Raw genomic sequence first — 9,654 nt, forward strand, 5'->3', positions numbered from 1 at the left:
CTGCGCATCGAACTCTGCAGTGCTAGCAGCGGCAGTAGCAACCTCACGCACAGGGTAGATCTTCCCACTCGGGGCCTCACCCACGAATGTCCGGGTAAGGGACTAGTCTGATGGCTCTTCCAAAATTGAACCTAGAAAAAACTTTCCTCACCCAAAAAGCATAGGCGATTCCTCCAGGAAAATCTTCTAACGTAATCAAAAGCCTTTACTATCCTTTGTATTCCGACCACTCCCACGGGTCACATGGCTGAATCAAAGGAGGAACTTGCACTTAGTTCATAGAGACCAACACTTTTTTTCCCCATCAAAAGAGGCATAGCCATTAATTCTTTTCTATAGAATAAGAATTATCCCGTGACTTACTTCAACTATCGTAACTTGAACAGAATGAACTTTATTATAGGAATCCATCAATCTAGCCTAACCCCATCCAATCCCATGGGTTAGCCAACCACCCAACCACTGTATTGATGGGATCCTTTATAATAATTTGGTTATGTTTTGTCCCGGGTACCAGGGAAAGGAGCTCCCAGGCCCCCTAGCCGGCACTCATGCAAAAATTAAATAGACACGCCACTTATGCACCCAATATGAAATTGCCTTTTCTTAGATTTAACTATTTCCAAAACACCATTGTAATAAAACCACTGTGTTTCCATCACAATCCTCAGTATTGCATTTCCAGGGTGGTCCAAGTTCCAACTTTTCCAATTTCCAACCACAAAATCCAATTTCCATTCATTCGTTCCTCGTCGGCATACCTATGGCATCATCGGCAACCAGAATGCTCACCACCTAGTCAGTCCCTCTAGGCCTACCTAGTACGTCACTCAGGGGCCTTTTCAATAGTTCCTATCTCATAGTACCCAGGAATATAATCTAGATTTTTCCATAAAATCCATATGGACTCTCCGTCGAAGATCAACTAGATCAACCAACGAGATCTAGTTACCAAAAAGATCTATGAACTCATCCATTGAATACGAGCAAGGCCAATAAACCAGATCCATGCCCATGTTTAGAAAACAACTCCAACTCATTTTCTTCCTTGATGCATGCGTGGGCTTCTTAAGTGACCCAGAGCCCGATCATCGTATGGTCAACACCCTCTAGGCTCCTTTCGCAGGTGACCTAACGCTTCACTCATAGGCTGCTTCCTTGGCCCCTCATCCACCGTACCAAAAGCTCACCATTTTAACCGCACCGAGGCTCTGGTCAAGACCTTGGCCAGACCTTGCCACACGAGACATCCTTCTTTGACTCTCCGTTAGCTGTTGCAACATTTTCCACTTAGGTACTCACAACCTCATTCCATAAGATAGTCAAAATTCTTCCCCAGCATTCTTGACATAAAACAATCTTTAAAAAACAGGTTTCATATGCAAATACAGTTTCCAAACAAAATTCCTAACTTTCCATATCATTCCTCATCATTTCTCCTTGGATGCTCTCTTAACGATCTACCAGGGTGAGTCATCCCATATTCCACATCATTTCACATCATTCCTCATTAATTCACATCATCCCACATCATTCCACATCATTCACATCATTCCACATAATTTCGCATCACTCCACATCAATGCACACATCAATCCACATCAACCACTTGAGTCCACATCATTCCACATTAATCCACACATCAATCCACATCACTCCACATCAATCCACACAACATCCACAGCAATCCACTGATGAAAAACAGGTAGAGGGAGAGGGAACACACACACACAAGCAAACCCTAATAGATTACTCAAACCCTAGCCAAAGAGGGAAGCCATGTCCCTACTTAAACAATGCATAAAGCCAGCATCCCAAAAGCTACAACATCCTACTTGTGTTGTGTCCACAAAATGCTAACCCTAGCTACTGTCCACACAACTATGACCAGTTGGACGCGGTCATTTATGTCTCACACATGCTACTACCTAACACACCAGCACATGCTGCACTTGGCACAAGCTGTCATCAAGCTTGAATCTCAACAGCCCCTCTCAAGCTCGTGATGTACTGCCATAGATGAAGATGTAGATGAGCTTGGGCTATCAAAGCTCTCAACACTCCCCCTCAAGCTGTCATCAAGCTTGAATCTCAACAACCCCTCTCAAGCTCATGATGTACTGCCATAGATGAAGATGTGGATGAGCTTGGGCTATCAAAGCTCTCAACACTCCCCCTCAAGCTCATCCCATGTACTCCCAACATAGTACTACGGAAGTACTCAAACTTCACCATGCTAAGTGGCTTTGTAAAGATGTCGGCCACCTGCTCTTCAGTCTTCACATACTGCAAATCCACTGTACCATCCAACACTTTCTCTATGACAAAATGATAGTGGACCTCTATATGTTTGGTCCGTGCATGAAAGACCGGATTCTTGGCCAACTATATGCTACTCATGTTGTCACACTGAATGACAACCTTTCCATCAATAGGCTCACCCAAATCAACCAAGAGACTCTTTAAACATACTCCCTCACATGCAGCTATGGCTACACCCCTGTATTTAGCCTTTGTACTGGATAAAGCAACAATAGGTTGCTTCTTACTGCTCCAACTCACCACTGCACTTCCAAATGTAAAGTCATAACCACTAGTGGACCTCCTGTAATATGAGCTACTTGCCCAATCTGCATCTGTGTAGCCGTGTACATCCAAGCCTTTACCATGCTCATAAATAAGACCATAATGTGCAGTGGTCTTTACATAGCGCATAATGCGTCTCTGCATCCAAATGAGGTTTTTTGGGGCTTTGCATAAATTGGCTTACTAGCCCCATAGCATAACTTAGATCCGGTTGTGTGATAGTCATGTAAATAAGACTACCAAACCATCTTTCTATACATAGATGGATCATCCAACTCTTCACCAAAATCAGCCCGCAGCTTCACATTTTGCTCCAAAGGTGTACTCATTGGCTTACACCCTGTCATCCCATATCTTGCCAACATATCCAATGCATATTGGCGTTGCACTAACCATGTTCCTGCATGGTCTTTGATCACTTCAATCCTAAGAAAATATCTCAATTCACCCAGGTCTTTCATATCAAAATGCCCACTCAATGCCTTATTGACATGCATAACATCTGTAGCATGATCTCCTATGCATGACAATCAAGTCACATAGATGACAAGAAAGACAATCCCATGATCAATTTTCTTCACATAGAGTGAAGAATTTGCTGCAAAAACCTAAAATCCAATGGAGATAAGATATCGGCTTATCTTATCACTCCAAGCACAAGGTGCTTACCTCAAACCATATAATTATTCCTTTAACATGCATACATGAGTGGGGTACCTTGGGTGTACATATCCTTCTAGCTGTGCCATATAAACTTTCTTTTGTAAATCACCATTTAGAAATGCATTTTTCACATCCATTTGATGCATTTCCCAACCATTTACTTATTAAAAGACTAAGGTCATGTAAAAGGGTAGGAGAAGGGTGTGTGTGTGTGTGAATGGACTTATGGTCCACTAGCTCACCTATTTAAAGGCAAAGCTAGAAGGCATTTGCGTGGGCAAAGGCTATGCATAAGCAACTTAATAAACAAGATTTGTTCTTGTATTTTTTGGGTCTCTCTCCTCCACTCAACTTGATCTAGCATAAGCACCACATTTTCTTAACATGGTATCAGAGCTTGGGTAGATTAGGTCACATTTTGTGTGGTATAGACTAGGTTATCCATAACTCACTACATGTGGAGATGCAACATCCTTGGCTTGATTGATCCACTGTAGCCACATTAGGAACTCAATGGAGTCTTCTTGGGCCCTTTAATTTGGACGTTTAGTGAAATGCTTAAAATGCTAATCCATCTTTGACCAAGCCTAGAGGCCTAGTCCTAAAAGCATATATTTGATTTTTCACAAAAACAAAAAAAAAATAAAAAAAGGAGATATTCCTAGATCTGGCCACCTAGGTGACTTTAAAGCTTTGTAATGGGCTGTCAGTCAGTTATCATAGCCTGCAGCAACCTTTTCGAACTCCAAACATTCCAAAAATTCGTCACTTTCTTCCCCCCTTTTTTGTGTGTACACCAGATCTCTTTCTCTCTCTAAATCTTCTCTCTAAAATGCCCTGCACTCCTTCTCCATGGAAAAAAGCGTCTTTCTCTACTCCAAAAGCCATAGCTAACAGATCTGTACTCCTAAATGAGCCTTCTCTCTCCAAACCCACAGTAGTAGCCATGGCTTGCAGGGAAGAAGCTTACCATGAGCATTCTCTCTACAGTACTTGGTCCTCTCTCCATAGCTAGCAGGTCTGTACTCCTAAATGAGCCTTCTCTCTCCAAACCCACAGTAGTAGCCGGGTTGTTGCAAGATCAGGGTATCCAGTTTTGTCCAGTTTATGCAGAACTGGGACATAGCTTGGAGAGCAAATTTTGGGGGGCAAGGTACTTAAAATTAGATCAAGCAAATAATAAAAAATACACTTGCCCTTAAATTAACCTAATATAACTTAAATTAATATAAATTAGTCTAATTAATCAAAATTAATCAAAAATATGATGAAATAATAAACAAATGATCTTTCCATACTTAGAGTGATCCAATTTATTTTTCCATAGATGCACCATTACAAGTACACTAGTCCCTATAGGTTTTAGATGATTCACATCAAAAATGTAATTTTACTAATTAGATTATTAATATTTGCAGGCCTTCTGATAGTCTGGAAGAATTTTGAAAAAGAGATCATTAAAAATCCAACCATTAGATTTGCAATTTTTACTAACCACCACATTCTACTAATGTCTTAGTATCTACCCACTCTTTTGATCTACAAGATTGAGGATTTTAAGTGGTAGCTATTGTGGGTACAAAAACAGGCGTATATTATAACACTTTAGAGACCTTGAAATATTTAAAGAAAATAGACAAATATCTTAAAATTTTCTTGAAAAATCAAGTTAAGCTCCATATTATGTGAAGATCTAAGGTACAAAGTGGGAATCTCATATGAGTTTATATGTAAAAGATATTAGCATTTTATGGAATCAGTTCAAATTTGGGACAGGGTGTATACATTGACCTTGTACCTAAGAAAATGAGGACTTTTGACCATCTAATGCTTAATCAAATTATGCAACTATATTTCCAACTTTAAATATGATGTTCCAACAAAAGAACTTGAAACGAAATTCCTTCATTTACTAGGAGAGATTAGCCACTAAAGGTAAACAAATGCCTGTTTTTTTACTGTTTACAGGGTGCCTGAGTGGACAAAACTGGGCACCCTGATCTTGCAACCACCCAGCCATGGCTTGCAAGGAAGAAGCTTACCAGGAGCATTCTTTCTACAATACTTGGTTCTCTCTCCAAACCCACAGTAGTAGCCATGACTTGCACAGAAGAACCTTTTCATGATGTATTCTCTCTCTATATTGCTTAGCAGCCATAGCTTGCACTAAAGAAGCTTCCCATGATGCATTGTCTCCTTTGCATTTTCGTCTCACCATTGCCAACCCTCTCTATGTTTCTTTGGCTCCGTTTCTGGCTTCTTTCTCTATCCACAATGCAGCTCTAGAGAAGCAACCCTCATCTCCATTCTTCCCATTATTTTTTGATACCATATCCTGCTCCTTCCTCTCCTATTCAACCCAAGCTTACAAGCCTACTTTCTTGTAGATGGCACTACAAGACATCACCAATAAGCCTTCTAAGATCCGCCTTCAGGTTGATTTGGAGACAGAATACGCAACCCTATGCAGTAGGCATGTTGCACCCAATATTTCATACGATCAGCTTCGAATGCAAGGAGCAAAGGCCATTGATCTTTGGATTGATGGAATTCTTTATCCACCAGATCCAATATCTGGTGCCCCTCCACCATTCAAAAGCATTACAAGTTTTCTTAAGTTTGTTGGTGATGGTTTCAATGGGCTTCTTGGCTATTGTAGGAGATTACACATGTTGTGGCTAGATGAGGCAGCTGAAAAGAGGCAAACACAATTTGCCTTCGACCAGCTTCAAGCGGCATCGACCAAGCAGATCAATAGTTTGATGCAGAGGATTAAAGAGCTCTCAGAGGAGCTTGAGGTGCAGAAGAATAATCTAGCGGATCGTGTGTGCACAATAAATCAATTTACCGATAATTATGTTTGTCTTCAACACTCCACTCGTAATCTTCGGCGTCATGTTCACCATTTCACTCACCTTCCCATGGGATATCACGCAAGGCAAAGAAAACGTAAAGCTGTTGGGTTGCTTTCTAAGACAGCAGGCGCATGCAAGAGGCGTAAACAAACAACCAGGTAAAATTTTTTGTAGGAATTATAGCAGCTTTGAGAAGCAATTAATGAATAAAGCATCTCTCATGGGTGACTCTTGCGATTGTAGAGCTTGTGCAACAGCTATACTAGGATGTAACAACGCTGAGGACAATGTTAATGCCTCCCTTCTTCAGCATGTCCTTCAGGAGAAGGATATTATGGAAATGATAACAGGTTCTAGTAATGATAAGCTGCGGGAGACCCTTCATCAACATTTCTTGAAGGAAATCAAAGAAATTGTCACACCCAAAGAGATGCTTGATATATGTGACTCAGCAGGTATTAGCCAGAAAGGTTACAAAGCAATGTACAGGTCAATCACTTTAGGGTTGCGAGCAAAGGGAGTTATGCAATCCTTGCTTCCAACACTTTATAGCTTACAGATGGCAAAGAAGTGTGCTAATGGTGATATTGCATCCATGTTCGAGGGTGGGTACAAGTGGGTGGAGGATATTATGCCAATGCCAACAATCAAACCCTTTGAATACAATGCATATAACAATGTCTACATTGACATGGAAGTGCTACAAAAAGCAATGATTCAGTACTATGGCCTCACACTTGAAGAGACAGGTGGAAATGCCGTGTTTGTCTTGAAGCTGGATGAATGTCAAGTGGTTAAAGGTCAAAGACTGGAGCGTGTTAGTTTAACCTTGATGAGCCGAGCACTTAGAGGAAAGCCTTTAGAGACCCAAGAGTTGGATGCAACTGAAGACAGCAACAATAGGGGTCAAGGGCATAAGCAAGACTACTACGGCATTCAATCAGAGAAGAACATCTTGTGGCAAGCAGCATGGGTCCTCCCAAAAGAGAACCATGATACCTTGAGGTGGTATTTTGAACGGTATGGCATTCAACATGTCGTCTCTTGTCAGGTCAATGGTCAGAAGCTTGATGTTCCCAGAATAGGCTGCTTTAACATTGAATGGCACTTGGGTGGCGATCTAAAAACCTTAAAGTGTATGTTGGGTTGTAAAACAGGTGCGAATACTATATTCTCATGTGTTTACTATTGTCATTCCAAGACAGCAGTAGACTCAAGAGTAAAAGGGAAACAACCTAGCAAAGGCAAAAGTCAAAAACAGGCGGGTGCAAAAAAAGCAATCGTTTTTGATGCTGAACAGAGGAAAGGATCAAAGGTATGGCATAATGGCATATTAAGTTGTGACCAGAGCAAGCCACCTAGTCGTGACCAGGAGGACAATGCTTGGAACCCAATCTTGGAAATTCCACTATGTCAAGTGCATGTGTGCACATTACATGCAAGACTTAGGATTTTGGATAAGCTATTGATGCTCCACATAAACTATGTCTGGAACATGGAGCCCGAAGATCGACGAGAAGAGTCAATACGTGCACTAGAGGGTGTACTTTCCTCTATGGGATTACATGCTAGAGTAGTGGTCTTGACAAAGGACAGAAAATCAAACCCTACACAAGACAACCCTAATAAAATTTGCATGGGTGGATCAAAGGCAAGACACTTGCTATCAAACCACTTGGGTTCTCATAGCCACACTGACTTTGAAATTTGGAAGAAGATATGTGATGTCACAACATATCGAGGAAATGATGCCAAGCTTGGCCTAAAACGTGCACATGTATGGGAGGTGTGTAATAAAATGGTCGATCTTCTAGAGCGACCTCACCTGGATGACCATGGTATTGAGGCACTTAAACAAGCCACTTGTAGATTCACAGAAGAAATGGTCGAGGCATGGGAAGAAACACACATTACTCACTACATGGTAATGTTGTATTTCTTGTGTCGTTGTAGTATGTTCTTCATACTGTTTGTTGACTTTTTGTAATTTTCTATGCAGCATATATTGTATGCACATGGGCCATACTTTCTCGATAGATATGGCTCTTTAGCACTTTGGAGCAATCAAGGCATGGAGAAATCACATTACCAAGCAAAGGCCGTGTATTTTAAGGGCACTCGCCATGGTGGTGGCAAAGTCAAGAGTAATGCACTCCATGAAATGTTCAACTGGTTCTATCGCATTCTGGTTGGCAAAAAAAGGCAGAAAAGTCGCGGTAATTTGTCTCTTAGGCGTCAAATAATGAAAACTGTTAATGCAAGAAGAACTGAAGGATACAACAGATCAAATGCTAGGGAGAGACTACGGCAGTGGGTAGCAAGCAAGCGTCGGTGTGGTTCCTCATGGGCTTAAACTCTCTGATTATAATCTTTTTGTGTTTTTAAATTTTCTAAAAGTTTTAAAAAATTATATTTATAGACATATTTAAGTCATTTTTCATTTATAGCCACCACATTTCAATTTCTTCTTTGTGCTCTACTCTCTCTTGCCCTCCCACTATCTCTTGCACTCGTACATACCTAGGCCATGCCAGAAGAACAGGAGCAAGACTTGCGGTTTTTCGATCAACTCGGCCCTCTACCTGCTACAGCAAAAAGGACAAGTCTACCTATCGTAACAGAGCAAGAGGCAAAGGAGATGAGAGAAGAAGAGCGCAGGAAGGAGGCCGAAGAAGCGCAACACAGGAAGGAAGCTGAAGAAGCAGAGCCTAGTAGAGAAGCAGAAGAAGAGCGGCGTCGAAAAGAAGCCGAGGAAGGTCAAGGGAAACCACCGGAGATTGTTATTGAGGCCGACACCCTAGAACAGCTAGAGGTTATCTTACAGAACAGGGAGGTCGAGCTCTTGTCCTACGGCATCACGAAAGATACCATTGACAAAGAGTTTGCTCTTGTGAGGGCAGCTTGGGAGACAGAAATGCAAAAGAGACAGCAGCCCAAAGAGGACGCAAGGAGGGCAAGCCAAGCACAGCCCACAGGCAGCCACAACATCCAGACGGCCAGTCAAGAAGTGTGGTAAAAGAATGGAGGGCAAGTTTCGGGACCAACAAGAAGAGGAAGAGCGTGCACAAAAGAAAAAGAAGTTCAGGTCTGAACGACCACCGTGGGAGAATCAAAGACCACCACTGCCTCCACCAGTTACAAAGAAGAAGAGAAAATGGAGGCCAGGGACAGTCGCGCTACGAGAGATTAGGAAATATCAGAAAAGCACAGGTCTTCTCATCCCCAAGGCACCATTCTCTCGACTGGTGAGAGAAACAATGGAAAAATATTCTGACAGGGTTGACCGCATACAGAGCACAGCTCTTGAAGCTCTTCAAGAAGCTGCTGAAGATATTGTAGTTTCTGTTTTTGAAGACTCAGTGCTGGCTATGGTACATGCCAAGAGAGTTACTTTGAAGCTTGTTGATATGTCCCTAGCCCTACGTCTACGTTTAGAGCGTAGCCTTCTACCTCAATAGGCTAACCCACTTTGTAATTCTCCCTACAAAATTTTGTAATGTTCCCAAATTCCTTTGTAGCTTTTTCACACATTAATGAAAGCTTTGTGAGT

The sequence above is a fragment of the Cibotium barometz genome, chromosome 26 (genome assembly GCF_041138505.1).
Source record: "Cibotium barometz isolate CiBa-2024 chromosome 26, ASM4113850v1, whole genome shotgun sequence".
NCBI lineage: Eukaryota > Viridiplantae > Streptophyta > Polypodiopsida > Cyatheales > Cibotiaceae > Cibotium > Cibotium barometz.